Raw genomic sequence first — 17,148 nt, forward strand, 5'->3', positions numbered from 1 at the left:
TTTGTTTTAAAACAAAGGAATATATTCAAGAAAAATTTGGGAAACTTAGCTAAATTTTATTGGTCAAACTCATAATTCACTCTTTCAATTTTGATTTTTTTAATGTAATAAATTAAATTTTTTGTTATTTAGATTTGAGTCAATTGTAGTAGAGTTGGAAGGGAATGAGGCCATGGATCTATGCTCGTTGGAGAGGTATGGGCTCTGATATCATATAGAAAAGCTAACAGCTTTTGTTTTGATTCAATTTCACTCACAATGATATATAAGATACATGTAAATATATATCAACAAATGTACAGTTGGAAGTTTGAATTTAAAATACAACCATTCTTATCTTCAGCTAAGTTTGAATGGCCGGGATAATAGTCTAGAGAATTGGAGCAAATTGGAACATCTAAAGTTTGAATCAAATAGGTTCCATTACAATTTTGTTAAAATTAAATTAGAGTGTTTAATACACTTGAATTGATAAAAAAAACTAATAAAAAAAGCTATGAAGTGAAAAGCTAAAAACTAAAAACACAACAATACAATGGTTCAATGATCGGATATGGCTATAAATGAGAGTGGCGTCACTACTTGATCCTTTTACTAGACCTTTGTTTTTGGTACTAAAAAAGAAAAAGTAATGCCACTATGAGCAAAAAATTGATTTTGATCGCTTCGCACACCACAGTAGCCATCGCTAGGCCGTTATTACTCTGCCACCACGATATCTAGTCGTAGTCATGTTCTTCACCTCCAACAATGGCACATTCATCGCTGCAGTCCACATTCTCGCTTCATCAAAGAACGATAACTTCTATAGGTATTTAATTGAGTTCAAGTGGGTCGATAACATGAGTCATTTGTCTTGTTGTCAAGGTGTATAATTGATTTAAAAATGCATAATTTAAAAATATAATTGAAATTATGAAAAATTTGAATTACTAAAAAAAAAAATAGAGATTTAAGTTATGGGTTTAGCCAAATTTTATTGGGCGTTTAAAATGAAATGATTTGGAGTTGAAAACAACATTACCGATTGAGAAAATAAATGTAATACTATTGGTTAGTGGTTGCTACCACTGATTAAAGACAGGTCCCCACAGTGTAGGGTTTAGGGTCGCCTAATCCCATTCATTTGCCACCCCTAACATTTGCCTTTTTACAAATTTTAGACTCCCTGAGCTCTAATGGGATTATCATGTGTGACAAAGGTGACAATTTTAGCATACTTTCGCTCTGTTTGGTAATGAAAAATTGTCATGCAATTTTAGATAATTATTTTATAGTAATTATTCCGTACATTTGATAAAATACAAAGATGGTTTGATTTTTGATAATTTCCTATGTTAAAACTTTAAACCACGTTTTCTTTACTATTTTTAACTTATTTTCAATTTTTTATTTTTAAAATACTGAAAACATATTTACTTTGCTATTTTCAAAAACTCATTTTCGTAAACAAGAATTTATTTTTAAAGGAAACCCAAAACTTGTTGGTTTTGGTGTTTTTAGCCAAAACACGCCCCTTCCCCCCCTCCCCTCCCTCCCAATCTCGCACACAAAACTCATTTTTTAAAATAAGAAAAAAAATTTAAAGAAAACCCAAAATTTGTTATTTTGGCCCTCCCAATCTCGCACACAGATTTCTCCTCTCTCTCTCTCTCTCTCATTTCTCCTATCTTCCGTTCCTCAAGACTCAATGATGGCTTGATGATGCTGATGGCCAAGCAACATCCACTGCCATGGCGAGGGCAAGAAATAATGGCCATGGCAGAGTAATAAAGACTGACGACCATGGCGATGCATAAGGCCATGGTCAATCGAACATGGTGGAGACGTTTGATTAGTGGTTAATTTTGTTATAATTATAACCTCCATTTTGATTTTAAATTGGTTTAATTGAATAGTTATATGTAATATATATATATATAATATAATACATTATAATAAACATGTAAATATAATATATATTATAACATAATACATATACTCAATGGAGTGCATGCATGGAGCATCTATATAATGTATAAGTATATAATATACTATATAATATATCATATAAATATATACATAATATATAATTTAATAACATTCAATTGATTGTTTGTAGGCATGAAGAACGTGGGCTTCGAGACTCAAATTGAATTGAAGAATGAAGAATTAAAGTCCATAAAGAATTAAGACCCAACTTGAGCAACTCATGGAAGATATCATTTGGAGAATGCCCAAACATTATTTTTAATCCTAATAAAGATCAAAAACCCAATTGTAGAAATTTATTTTTAATATTTTTTTTGTGAGTGCTTTATTATATATGTTTTTTTAGCTAAAATCCATTTAACTATTAGGTGTGTATTATAGCTAAAATCCATTTAACTTTATAAGTGCTTTATTAGGTGTGTATTTTAGCTAAAATCTATTTAATATTAGGTGTGTATTATAACTAAAATTCATTTAACTTTAAGTGTGTGAGTGCCCATTAGATATAATTATCTCTAATTGAATAATTGAAATTGTGTGGTTTGTATTGCATCTTGTGGGCTATAAATAGCTCACTTGATTGCATTTGTAAGGATTATTATTCTTAAATCAAAATTTAGTTGTTTCCTTAAAATTCTTTCTTTGATAATTGCTTTTGTTCTTTCTTATTTTCTCTATTGTTTTCTCTTGTGATCTTACTTCCTTTCTTTATTCTTTTAAATTCTTATGTCATTTATTGTTACTTTATTATTTACCGCCTAAATGGCCGATTAATTTATGCCTTTAAATTTTTGTAATTTTAATTCTTGTCTTTTAATTATCCACCGCCTAAATGGCCGGTTAGTTCCTGCTATTTTAATTATTGTAATTTAAATTCTGTTATTTAAATTACGTTATTTAAATTCCTGTCAATTAACTTTCAAATAGAAATGAGTAGTTAAATCTAATCTTGAGTTAAGGCAAGAACAATGTCCAACTCCAATGATTCTCAAAGAAAGCTGCGTTTAAAATGAGTGACATTAATTTAAATTTCAGTATGGGTGTGTAGTAATTATTGAGAAATCACTATGTTCATGCCATGTATGAGAGTTACTAGAACTGGAAACGTTATCATACCCAAAGTCAGATGATTAATTTAGTTGTTTTGTGTATTAATTGCAATTAAATTTATGGTAGTTGCTTAAATTAGAATCCCGCATATCATGTATCAGGATTGCTTAAACTATAACTATCATCATCTCTAATTGCATTTAATAACAAACCCTCATATATGAAATTAAATTAATGTTACTAACATTGTTTGCTAAAATTTGGGAATCAACGGGTTGGTGTTGAAATTGTTTTAACCCAAGTAATATCCAATTTCATATTCTCACGTTCAGTATATATTTCAACTTCTGCCTTGTTTTATTTCTCAGTATCTGTTATCTAAAAAAATTATAAAAAAATCTTGTTACCAATTCATCCAAATGCGTGTGCATGTATGCGACATTCTTTTTCTTTTGCCATAAATAAATCTTTCAATGAATGACCTGGACTCATCTAGAAAATATAAATTTAAATTTAGACTACAACTACACTCGTACACTGATGAGCATAAACCTCTCACCAAAATAAAGAAAATAAAAATATAAAATTTTTATTGTATTTTGTTTTGAGTTTTAATTACAGGGTGAGAGTGCAATCAACGCTTGAGAGGTCACGATCGGACATGATGAGTCAGAGGAGAAAATCGACTATCAGTAATGATGGAAGGCAACATTCACGACCATGGAGCCTTTAGCTGCCGATAACGCGTTATTAGCCATGATGATGACCCTAATCCCCCTACCTGCAACATTGCAACAATGAAGAAAAAGACCCACAACCATAATGCCCATTGGTCGTCGGCGACGTGGAAGAGGCTTTTGATCGTCGGAAACCATCGACCACGGTGGTTGGTGGCAATTGACTACATTTTTCAGTTTTAATCGAAAATTAAAAATTAGATTTATAAAAATTCAGCCATTAAATTTAGGCCATTTTTGTGTATATTAGCTGGCGATGGTCCTTGATGACAAAAAAAAGACGCAGGGTGTAAGAGAAAATAGAAAATGAAAAAAGAAGAAAAATTTATTCTTAAGTTTTGAAAATAAAATTATACATTTATTTAAAATTTTAAAAATGTAATATATTTATATTATAATTAAAAATATAGGATAACATATAGTATATTATTAAGTGTATTACATATATTATGTATAATAATATTTAATATAAATTATAGCTCAGATATGACAAATTCATTAATTAAACTTATTATTTTATTTTAATAGTAAAATTTCATTAAAAAGAGTCAATTTTATTATTTAATAATCAAATTCATTGAATAAAATATCATAAAATATATATTTTTTTAAAATTCCAAAGTAAACGTTTTTTCTAATTTTTTATTTTAAGAAGCAATTTTTCAGAATGTAAAAAAGAATGTGTTTTTTTAAAAATCTTAAAATAAATATTCAAAATAAAAAATTAAAAATAATTCAAAACTAAAAATTAAAACACGAAAGAGAACATAATTTTATATTTTGTTAAATACTAAAATTACCTTCATTAGTCTCGCAAATGTCTTTGTTTTAGTTCTATCACCTCTGTCATGACTTGTCATCGATTTTTTTTTTTCTCTTTCTCTCTCAGCTTAATTGTTAACCATTATTGTCATTGGCTACCAACATTATAGATGAGAGATGATAACAGACTGTTGTATAGAAAGATAAAAAAGGATTTGAGGTTGAAGATGAAAACAACTAGAACAATGCATAGAGAAAAGATGCTATCGCCACAATGGTGTGTTTTATACCTCTGCATCGGGGCAATAGGGTTTTCCCTCATCAATGGGCATTCTCATCTTTAATGGAATTCCATTGCCTTGTCTGTCTCTCTTTATATACATATACATATATATATATGGGTGTGTAAAATTTTAATAAGCTAATTAATCGAATCGAATCGATTAAAGTTGTCGATTTGAGTCGATTATTTTTTAGTACAAGTAGGTTCAGTTATTTTGTTTGGTTAGTTCGATTAATTTAATAAAATAATCAAACCAACCAAATTGATTGAAACTATTGAAGTATAATAAAACGACGTTATTTTGAATCTTATATGTATATATATGTATTATACAGTTTGAATTATGAAAGTTTGAAAATTGAAACTTTGAAAAAAAAAAATGGACTCTTTTTCCCGAGAAAATAGGCCGTTTGGACCCTTCGAAACGCCGCAAAGATCTTTGCATCTGCTTCTGCAACCATTTTTAATCGATTCGAGGTCGAGGCATTAAGTTGGCGCTTCTTTTGGGGCAGTCAGCATGACCCCTTGGGGATCCCATTTGACTCTGAACTCTCATTTATTTATTTAGAGTCTAATATTATATTTAGATTTGTTTAAAAACAGAGGAATATATTCAAGAATAATTTGGAAAACTTAACTAAATTTTATTGGTCCAACTCATAATTTAATCTTTATATTTTATTTTTTTAATATAATAAATTAAATTTTTCGTTATTTTAATTACATTACTAAATTATCTATTGGATTTGTGTAATTAAAATAACATTCACTATTGGATTTGTCCCGTTGCCACCACGATACCTTGCCATAGTCATGTTCTTCGCCTTTGGCAACAACACGTTTATCACCGCAGTCCACGTGCTTTTTTCGCCAAAGAACAACAGCTTTTTCTATAGATATTCAATTGAGCTTAAGTGGATCGACAACACGAGTCATTTATCTCAGTGTTGAGGTGTGTAATTTATTCAAAAATACATGATTCAGAAATATAATCAAAATAAGGAGATGTTCGAATTATCACACAAAAAAATAAATCAAAATATATAGATTTAAGTTATGGGTTTGGCCAAATTTTATATTGAGCGTTTGAAATGAAATGATTTAAATTTTAAAACAACATTGACAGTTGAGAAAATGAACGTAATACTATTGGTTATTGGTTATTACTATTGATTAAAGGCAGGTCCCCACGGTGTAGGGTTTAGGGTCGCCTAATCCCATCCATTTGCCACCTCCCAACATTTGCCTTTTTACAAATTTTAGACTCCATGAGCTCTAATAGGATTATCATGTGTGACAAAGGTGACAATTTTAGCTTACTTTTGCTATGTTCGGTAATGAAAAATTGTCATGCAATTTTAGATAATTATTTTATAGTAATTACAAGAATTCCTCTGCACATTTGATAAAATACAAAGATTACCCTTGATTTTTGACAATTTCCCATGTTGTTAACTTAAAACCTTATATTTTGTTAAATACTAAAAATACCCTCGTTTGTCTCTCAAATGTCTCTGTTTTAGTTCTATCACCTCTGCCATGTCCTACATCGACTCTCTCTATCTCAACTTAATTGTTAACCATTATTGTCACCGACTACCAACATTGTAGATGAGAGATGATAATAGACTGTTGTATAGAAAGATAAAAAGGGATTTGTGTTAGACCATATGTGACTAAGAGTATATCTTTATATGTTTTGTCAACATTTGAAATAAATATTAATGTGTATTAATTTTTTGAGCAATTGTTCGATGATTGTAAAGATGTTATAAATCGAGTGCTTAAGTTATTAAGTATAGAAAAATTCTATTTATAATGCGATTTAAATTTATTATATCCACAACCAATGAACAAATTACGAACACTTTATTCTGATAAGGTCGTTTTAATTTTACTAAAAGTTTGTCTTTAACTTTTGCAATAAAATTAAGAGTATATTTTATATACATTGGATTGGACCAAGTTGAATTTAATTTCCGACAATGACCACACGAAATTAAGTTCTATTTAACATATTGTACAAAAGACCTTAATCCTGAATAAATAATTGACTTTGATTATTAATTTGAATTTTTTTGAAGTATCAATGAGTGAGATTAAAATTATTAGTCAATACCTCGATACTTTGGGAATTAAAGTAAAGTAACAAGAAACATATGTCACCTGTATAAGATACGATCATTAACTCAAGGGATTTTTCAATAAACAGTTAAATCTTAGCTCACCAATTTGGTGATTCTAGTCATATTATTATTGTGATGTGATCATAATCAATTTTCAGATTGAATATGGGACTTGAGGAATTATAAATATTTTGAAAGAGCTCTTTGGTCATTTTAGCTCAGTTTCAAATATTCCAAATGATTGACGGGGTTATGTGTATGATCATTTTGTTAGAGGATAAAATTAATAATTTTATTACTTCAATAATTTCAATTGACTTGAGAGTGCAATTTTATTCTTTTAGTGGAATAAAACAAAATTAATAAATTAATTTTGACCAATCAAGAGTTGACTGGGTCAAAATTGAATTATTGAAGCTTAAGTCAATTGAGTCCGATCAAATCCCTCTGATAGCTTCAAAATAAGAATTGGGTTTAAATTATAAGAGTTATAATTTAAAATGGACTACACTAAAATTATCATATATTTATTAGACAAATTACTTGATCATCGGTCGTACCATAAATTAGTGCAATGTATCTAGATAGATATATGACCAAATACATTCCGATATGCTAAGATTGGAAGATACATATTAGGTGGTGGATATGAGTGATTTTGGGGTAGAAAAAGAAAGACAAATTAAACATGTGAATTTTGGAAGAAAAATGAAGCCTAACTTATTTGAAAAATTATAATTTTTAAAAAATTGAGATTTACTATATTCTTATATCTTGTGCTCGCACACAAAATGAGAATAGTAGCGATAATAAGAAAAATGTAGAGATTCGCTTGGAATTCTTGAAGAACACCAGAGAAGGCTCGGAGGTCTGAAGGAATTCTCAAAGAAAAAAGTCTTGATTGTGGAATCACTAGTGGGAATTAAACCACACTACAAGGGTAATAGCTTAATCTCATTTGTGTTTTATTTGTCGTAAATAATTGTTTTAGTTTCTAGTTAATACAGAAAAGTGAATAAATTCTAATTATTTTTTTTATCATACGAAAAATTGATTTTCGTTACGAGGAATTTCAATTCTAACAATTTGAGGTTGAAGATGAAGACAACTGGAACAACGCAGGGACAAAGGATGCTATCGCCACAATGGTGTGTTTTAGACCTTTGCATCTTGCTTTCTACAGGCAATAGGGTTTTCCCTTATCAATGGGCATTCCCATCTTTAATGGAATTCCATTGTTACCTCATCTCTTTCTCTCTTTATATACATACATATATATATATATGGGCATGCAAAAATTTGGATAAACTAACTAATCGAATTGAATCGATCGAAATTGTCTATTCGGTTCGATTATTTTTTAGTGCAATTAGGTTTAGTTATTTTGTTTAGTTAGTTCGATTAGTTTGATAAATAACCGAACCAATCGAAATGATCAAAATATAGTAAAATAGTGTTATTTTGAACCTTATATATATATATATATTATACAGTTTGAATTATGAAAGTTTGAGAATTGAAACCCTAATTCTAAAGCAAGGCCTTTACCGCTTGCCCAATTGCATGCCGTCGCTGGTTCTCTTTTCTCTTCATCCGTTTGTCGTCTTCTAGTCTTAGTCATCGTTGTCTTTTCTCTTTTGGTCCTCATGCTCTTCGTTGTCTTCAAGTCTTCCATCTTTCATTGTTTTTCCATTTTCTTTGAGCACTTTAGTCGATCAAACTAGTACCTTCATCATCTTTGTCATATTCTTTCTTTTCTTTTATCTCTTCATCTATTTGTTTTCTTTGTTGTCTTCTATCCTCACTTCATTAGCTCTCTTGTCTTGTCTTTTTGTCCTTTCATTGTCCTCAGTCCTTACTTCCCTAACTCTTTTCTCTTCTCTTGTCTAATTTTTCGTTCATCTTTTTAGGTCTTTACTTCGTCAGCTCTTTCTCTTCTCTTGTCTCTTCGTTACTTCATCTCTGATCCTTACTTTGTCAACTCTCATCTCTTCTCTTGTTCTTTTGTCCATTTGTCATCTTCAAGTCTTTGTCATCCTTGTCTCTCTCTTGTCGGTCCAGTCCACCCCACTCTTTAGGCTCCGTCACTCTTTAGCCCCTTCTTTTTTCTCTCATTCCTCATGCAAAGTAGCATAATTTGGTTTGGTACTTCCCCCCCCCCCCCCCCTTAAAATTGGTGATATTTTGAATTGTTATTGACTAAACATCATGGTTTTCATTTAACTTATATGGTTTTCAAGTTTTTATTTATAATTATTTAAGGTTCGGTTTGTTCCGTTAACTAACCGAACTGAAGTTTTCTTCGGTTAGTTCGATCACCCAAAAATTTCAGTTGATTCAATTTAAGCTCATTTCAATTTGTTTGTTTGATTTATATATCTTGTAGGCGATTTGCGATATTAGGATTCAATTTACAAAACTCGAAAGGTTAAAATGTCATCACTGGTTGATTTAAGATTTCTTCTTCCTCTTTCTTTTTTTCTTCTTTTTCTTAGATGGCCCATTGAGGCCTCAAACCCAAACAATCAGTTCAAAATGCAAAGATTCATCTATGTTAAACCCAAACTAATTACACTAGTGGTCCCCAATGCCACACGACCATTGAAAGAGAAGAGAGAAAAAGAAGAAATAAGACAGAAAATGAAGGGTAAAATAGTTATTTAATCTTTTATTTTAACAACTGAAAAGATTACTACTATTTTTAAAATGTGAAAGATGGTTACTAAAATTAGGAGTGTTACAATTTTTTCTATTATTAATCCTCAGCCTTCTAGTCTATTATGACTTTTCCTTTTTAGCAATTAAAAATGTCATCCATCAAACTTTTTTACTAGACTTCTATTAAAATGTTGTATGGGTATCAAAATGATGAAAACCATTCACTTTCCTTTTTAATTTGAATTATTGGTTTATGAGCTTGGTCGAGTTTTTCTTAGCTCGACGTTGGCTTGTTAGGATTCTGGCAAGTTCAATCTTAAAAATGTGTTTGAGTTCGAGGTCGTTAAGGATTTATCGGGCTCAAAAGTTGTTTTCTTAAATTAAAACTATTAAAGTTTATTTTTACATAACAAAAATATAACAAATATAAGTATAAATTCTCAAAACAAGTACAATAATTTTGTTCAAACAAACATAAACATACTTATCACAAACACATGAATACATAATGAAATGTTAAAATAATAATAAAAAATATTTATTTTACTAATTGAATCGAGCTGAATTTTGTCTTTCTCATGCTCGGATCATTTATGACACGAGCCAAACACGAACTAGTTCTTACCGAGCCGAACGTTGAGTCGCTCACAAGGGACTCAGCTCATTTACAACCCTAGTGATATTAGCTAGTGATATTAGCTAATTAAGATATTAATAATTTTATATACTTTACAAGATACCATTATAGTCTTATATTTTATATATTACTAGATTTATTTTTTTTTTCTTTTCAAATTCAATCCATGGAAAATCATGTAAATCCAAATGCAATATACATTGGATCCTACAAAGCTTTCAAGATAAATTGATCGGGTTGGCCCAAATTTGAAATCTGGAAGTCTAATTAAGCAAGCCCAATTACTTTCTTCATTTAAAAATTCATTTTTGAATCAAAGCCCATTCTTTATAAAACCACAGTGGTTAGCCCTACAATAAGCCCAGCCCAGTTTAAGGAACCAAAGCCCAGTCAGCTTCCTGAAGGAAATAATCAACCCACACAAAAAGCCCATTCTTCACAATTATTCTCCTAAACTAGATTTGGCCCATTTGGGCGCCCAGTCTGCCGAACCTTGATATCTATGATAGACGGAAACGCTTCAGGAATACTGTTTCAATATTTTCAAAATATTTCTCATATTGAAATGCTGAGAAACGCCCAAAAAAATATTTTTGGATCATTTTTGAAATTTCAAAAATATTTTTGAGCTGATTTTGTAATTTTAAAAAATATTAAAAACACGTTTTAGATTTAAAAAATTTCGTCCATGAAGACGTTGAAGACGAAAAAGAATTTCACATCTAATTCAAAATTTATGTTTATTTTTAGATTAAATAATTATTTTTAATAATTCACAAAAACCCCCTATATTTTTCTTATTTACACAATTTTCCTACGGTTTCTATTTTTTATTTTTTTGAGAATTGTCATTTCTCAATTCTCATTTTGTATGATATCGTTTTTCATTTTTATTTTCATGTACCTTAGCATGAGATGGCTTTTAAAGACACTTAAAATTAAAACTCAGAAAGTAGAAGATTTTCATTTTTCCACCGTTAAATAAAGCATTGGAACAGCTTATTATAAGTTATTATATGTATTTTTCGCACCACTTCTTATGGGCTGGAACTAATCCAGTAGGCCAACCAAACCACCTAAAGCCGATAAGGCCCAAGTGAGCTCTCTAAGACGAGTTCATACGTCACTGAAATCCGAGCTTTGAGCGCGAAACCAAACGAGTTCCAAGCAAGCTCCCAACGATATATTCAACGAGCTTCCAACAATACTCTTAGTTCGCTGACCTAACTATTCAGCTCGCTAGTCTAAAATCCTTTAGTTCACATAGACAACTAAGTTGCTGGACAGTCGGAGACATGGGACCCACTCACTTTATCTGAGGCAAACCATATCCCTCATAATGAGGATCCCACTTCTAGTTTTATAAAAATGATAAGGACTGTTTGTCCTCCATTATATCATCTTTATATTTTTATATCTTATGCAAATTGTAAAAACCCCTCGTTATAAATAGGGGGCTGAAATATCATCAAAGAGAGACCAACATGAATAATTAGATATTGTCACTCTGAAAAAATAATCAAAAAATCATAGAGTAGGCATCATTCTGGCCGAACCATGTGAAAATTCTTTGTGTTCTTTTTATTTTGTTCTTCCTCCTTGTATCTGGCACTTACTCATTCGCTGCGAGCCTAACGAATCACGATCGACTAAAATTAAACGTCGACATAAGTCATTTCAAGCTATTAGATCTAACAAGTTTTACCATCCTTACTGGTTTCTTTTAGCCCTCAAAACTGGAGTTAATTTGGTTAAACCACATTAACTAAAACAAAAGGCAAGAAGATCAAACCAGTCAATATGTCAGTTGCTGGAGTAGACTGCATACAGAGCCAGAGAGAGAGAGAGAGAGAGATATGGCAGTTGATGAGTGGAGGTAAGGTGAAAAGGGTAACTGCATTGAGAGAATACAATGGTGCAGAAGGAGGGGTAAGTCTGTTGGGTTGGGTTGATTTCAAGAGTCAGTTTGAAAGACAAAACTGGCAAAAGAAGTGATCATTCATATTGCTGCTTCTTAGGCTCCTCTCTTTGGACCAAGATATCTGACATAGATACATATAATAATAGAGTTGGAGATAAAGAGTGTTATTAATGGCGGCTTCATCTTCTTCATCTTCATCTTGTTGGGAATGGTTCCAAGAGTTAATTACTTGAGTGATGTTGCAGGCCTCCTGCCTTTAACTCTTTATGCTCCTAACAAATTTCTTAATCCAATTTAATTTTTTTTATTATTTATTATAATTAAAATCTTTTGAAATCTAAATTCAATGAGCATATTCTCTCGTTGCTGAAACATAAAATAATTTTTGAATGAATGAACAATACTTTTGTTCTCATAAAATCATTTTTTAGTGTGAAAGAGAAGCTTGTGTGTTCATAAATATAACAAAAAGAATTTGAATGAAACAACAATAAAATAAAAATAGTTTTATGAAAAATAGAATAATAAAAGAATAAAATTTCAAATGTGTGATCGGGAGCTTGAGATGCTGCAAAGTCGTGGATTCGAATTTATCTCCGTGTAAGATTGTATAATCGGTTGTATTTTTTTAAAGGGCTAGACTCTCAAATTTTGGTTTGAGATGAACTTATCCATTTATTTAGGTTGTGGAGTAGACAAATTGTGAGTTTTATAGAGAGCGAGATTAATGATTGTTTGTGATTGAAGGACCTCTCAAGATTTTTATGTTACAAAAAAAAAAAAAAAAAGAAAACCATCAATTATTGAGGGTGAATTGGTCTGTCATCTAAGAAACAAGATGGAGAGAAACAAATGGGGACGAAAGAGAGTGGGGAAGAAAGAAGAAAGGAAGAGGTTGCAAACTTGGAGATGAAAGTCATTGTCCTCGTTATCAAAGTTGTAAAGGACTATTATCGTCGGTTTAGAAGAAGACCCAATGACGTTGAGGTTGCAAACATCCTCATTCCTCTCTCGAGGTGGTGGAACCCCATTGGTAATTATGAGGTTAAGAGCAAATTAACCTTTAATGTAGATGGGACTTGACCCTAGCTAGTTGAATGAATGTCGATGGTCGACACTACTTTGTTTTCCCGACACTCGCCTCCCTCTTCCATGGTTTCCCAAGTTTTGCCCCTTTCTCTCTCCTCCCCATGTTTAAATCTTCCAATCTCCATCTCTCTGTCTCATATTCTCTCACCATTTTGTACAATTTGGAAGAGTTTGAGAGATCCATCTACAATCCTTCACTGAGAAGCCTACCCTCAAACATGCACATGGCCAATTGGGAACAATAATAGAGTGTGGTAGAAGACAACTTGAGAAAAAGATGGTACAAAAGAATTACATTATAAATAAATTGACCCTTTGTCTCTCGTTGGTAAAACCCCCTTTGTGTGGGGTTCATCGTAGAGTTTAAGAAATCTAATCCTGTTGTATTGGCATACCTAGAGAGAGAAAAGGGTTTGGAGAGGGGGGGGAGTCTTTTGGCTAATTTCAAAATTTTAATAGCATATTTGACTATAAAAGAAAAAACGAAACAAATTTAGAAAAACTCAAAAGAGAAATATATGATAATTTGAAAAATATCATAACAAGTTTAAACCTTTTCAGCACGTTTATGAGAGTCTAATTCTCCCATAAGAAGAGAACCATAGAATATAATATACAGCCACTCCAACTACATACATACATACATACATATATATAGTTACAGTTAGGATTTGAAAGACGGATATAACAAAGTCAATAAATGGGAGAGATCCCAAGCCAAATCACACCACCATCTTTTAACCATAACCTGACACACCCAATCCGTACATAATGTTCGAAATTCCAAATTTACCCCGTCACCTATTGGCTTTTACTTGCGTAACAACAGTGTCAGAGTTTCCCTACCCCCCCCCCCCCCTCTCTCTCTCTGTCTGTCTCTCTCTCTCTGAGTGACTTAGTTCGTACTGTAGTACTGATGATATTATCAGATATATATATGGGTGTGTATAGAGAGAGATAGAGATGTGGGGGGAGGGGGGGGTTGGTACTTGTGGGGGTTGGGTCTATGGAGGGCCTCAAAGCTTTTGTTGGCCTATGGGGTACGAACCCTATAATTTAGTACAGCCAAGAGCCTTTGGCAATGTGTAGTAAACATCAAGCAAATCATGAAAGGGATATCAGTTTGAGTGGCAGCCAACCTTTATTTACTATTTGTAGCATTCAAATGCTCTTTCACCACTTTCTTCTTAACCCACCTTCCCCCTTTCAGTTTTTCTTTCTTTTGTGAATAATGGAATATGGTCAGTGACTGTTACACCCACACACACACACACAAATATGAAAGGCTTTTATTTATATATATATATATATATGTAGCAGTGTAAGCTTTAGCTTTACTATCCATATTTGGTATCAGTAGATCTGTAGAGGCAATCTCCCGACCACCCAGCTATGTATGATTCTTCATCAGGAAGTTCAGAAATATTCAATAGAATAGTATTCAGTCACCCAACGTATCCTCTCTCTCTCTCTCTCTCTCTCTCTCTCTCTCTCACAGTGGAATACGATCAGCAGCTGTAGTATCCACCTGCTTCTCTGGTTCTTCACCTAATTTTGCTTGTAGACTCACAGTGTGGGGAGCTGTGCTGTACAGTATTACCCATGTTGTCACCTCATTCATCATCCATTCTAGTTTTTTTTTATTAACTTTTATAAAGTGTTACTCTTGTTTTATAAAAGAAAAAATACCCATCTTTAAAAACAGACAAAAGTACCATTTTATCCTAGTCTATGTTATTATCGCTTTATTTCTCTTTAACCTCTCATTTCTAGTCGATAAACTTGATGGTCGACGAAAGATCAAATAAATGAAAGAAAAATTATAAAAAAAATACAAATTTAGAAAGTTTGCTTTGAAGATAAACAATGCATAAGTCCAATTCAAAGATGAATGAAGAACTAATGGTCTCAAGACTAATAAATGAACTAATGAATTTAATTAAGGTTCGACCTAAGTTTGTTTTTGGGCTTCGAACCACAATTTGGTTCAAACAAATCCATGTGTTTGATCTAACTAGACCAAACTTAGAAGGTCTAGGTTCGAATATACCTAGGTTTGGGTTCATCTTCAAATAGAACGAAAGAAAAGGAAAAAAATAAAATGCCCCTATTGATATCAAGAATTTAAAGCATTACCATCGTCACCTATTGTTCTTTTTTCTTCTCTTTTCAATTGAAAACTCTAGACTTGAGAAGGTTAAGAAGAGTTGTGGTCACTGACGAATGACTCTATTGATGAGATTCAGATAGTTAATAAGACAAAGATAAGAGAAGTGAAGAAAATGAGAAAGAAAGAGATATAAGAAGATATAAATACGACGATATTTTAACCACAAAAAGGTTGGTGTCCTTTTTAAAAATACAATTTTTTTAATATTTCTTTTATTAAAATGAGTGCAAAATTTCCCTTGTCTTTTGTCCATTATGCTTTTTAACATGAGGATGGAAATTATTAGTTCCCTAACTAGTGTTAATAGAGATGGTAAATGGATTTGTCTTACTCGACTCAATTTAACTTGTGATGAATTGAGTTTTGTTTAAATCACCGTTTATATAGGATCAAGTCAAACATGGCATTTTTGGTTCCATGGCTTGATTTGTTAAACGACTTGGCCAGGGCTTGTCGGTTCATAGGCTCGACTCATGGGCCCAATCAATTTTTTTTATAAAAAAAATATAAGTAATATAATTCTGAATTTAAATTTTTAATATTTAACATAATAACTCTAATATTTTAAAAATGTCACAAATTTACAATGACAATTAACAAATTCTAAATGATTTATATGTCATACACAATTTCACAAGAAAATTTAAGTCTAAAACACAAAGAGTCATAATCACATTAAAAAATTATAAATATATAGATAAATATTTATCTTATACACAATTATTAGAGTATGAATTTAAAATATGAAGTAATTTTTATAACTATTAAATATCTATAAAATTTAATACTACTTTTAGATGAGGAATTAGAAATTAGTGAAGGTTTCAATTTTTAAACTTGTAACTTCTACGTTCTAAATTTTTTATTCTGCAAGTAGAATTTGTATTTTAAAAAATATTTTTATATTTTAGATATTAATTAAATAAATATATTTTAATAAATTATTTTTAAACTATTTTAAAAATGGAGTTGGTTTGACAAACTTTTACTTAAACTTGACTCGATTTAGGTAGCTCATGAGTAGAGTCAGCCCTTATTTTGCATCGACAGGTCAAGCCTAGGCTTAGCTCGTGTCATGAACAAGCCAATCTTGACTTGGCCAGGCTCTTTTGAGGTAATGATAGATCAAGCCCAGAGCCGGCCCAACCAATCTGGGGGCTCTAGGCGAAAAAATTTATCGAGGCCTTCTTAAGAGTATTAATTGTTTTATAAAAAAATAAATAATATATTTTTTTACTAAATTTTTTTATCATTTCATTAAATTAAAAAAAAAAGTTGAAGTTCAATCAACTACAAAATCTGATAATTTCTTAATGATAGTGGATTTTTAACTAAAATATAATATCTCAGAGATTAAAAAATGCTAAACAACTTACTACAATAAACAAAGAAAAAATAAAGCTAATTTTTTCTTGAAACTCTAAGAAGATTAGTGCAACTCGAGTAAAAAACTATACATTCCCGAGTTTCCTATAGAAGAAAACAAAATAAGGCATTAAACTGATAACATTAAAAAAGTAAAATTCACCAATAATGAGCAAATTTTATTCCACAAATATGTGTTGAACTATACTTAGTTTTATGTAAAATTAATTTTTCTTGTTTTTAGAGATACAAAATCGTTGATTAAATCTCCATAATTAAGTTTATTTAATAAACCATGTTCAATGGATAATATAACTAATCTATTTAATATTTCTTGTGACATAGTTGACCTCAAATATGACTTTATCAATTTCAATTT

Source organism: Diospyros lotus, chromosome 3 (assembly GCF_014633365.1).
Source record: "Diospyros lotus cultivar Yz01 chromosome 3, ASM1463336v1, whole genome shotgun sequence".
Classification (NCBI taxonomy): domain Eukaryota; kingdom Viridiplantae; phylum Streptophyta; class Magnoliopsida; order Ericales; family Ebenaceae; genus Diospyros; species Diospyros lotus.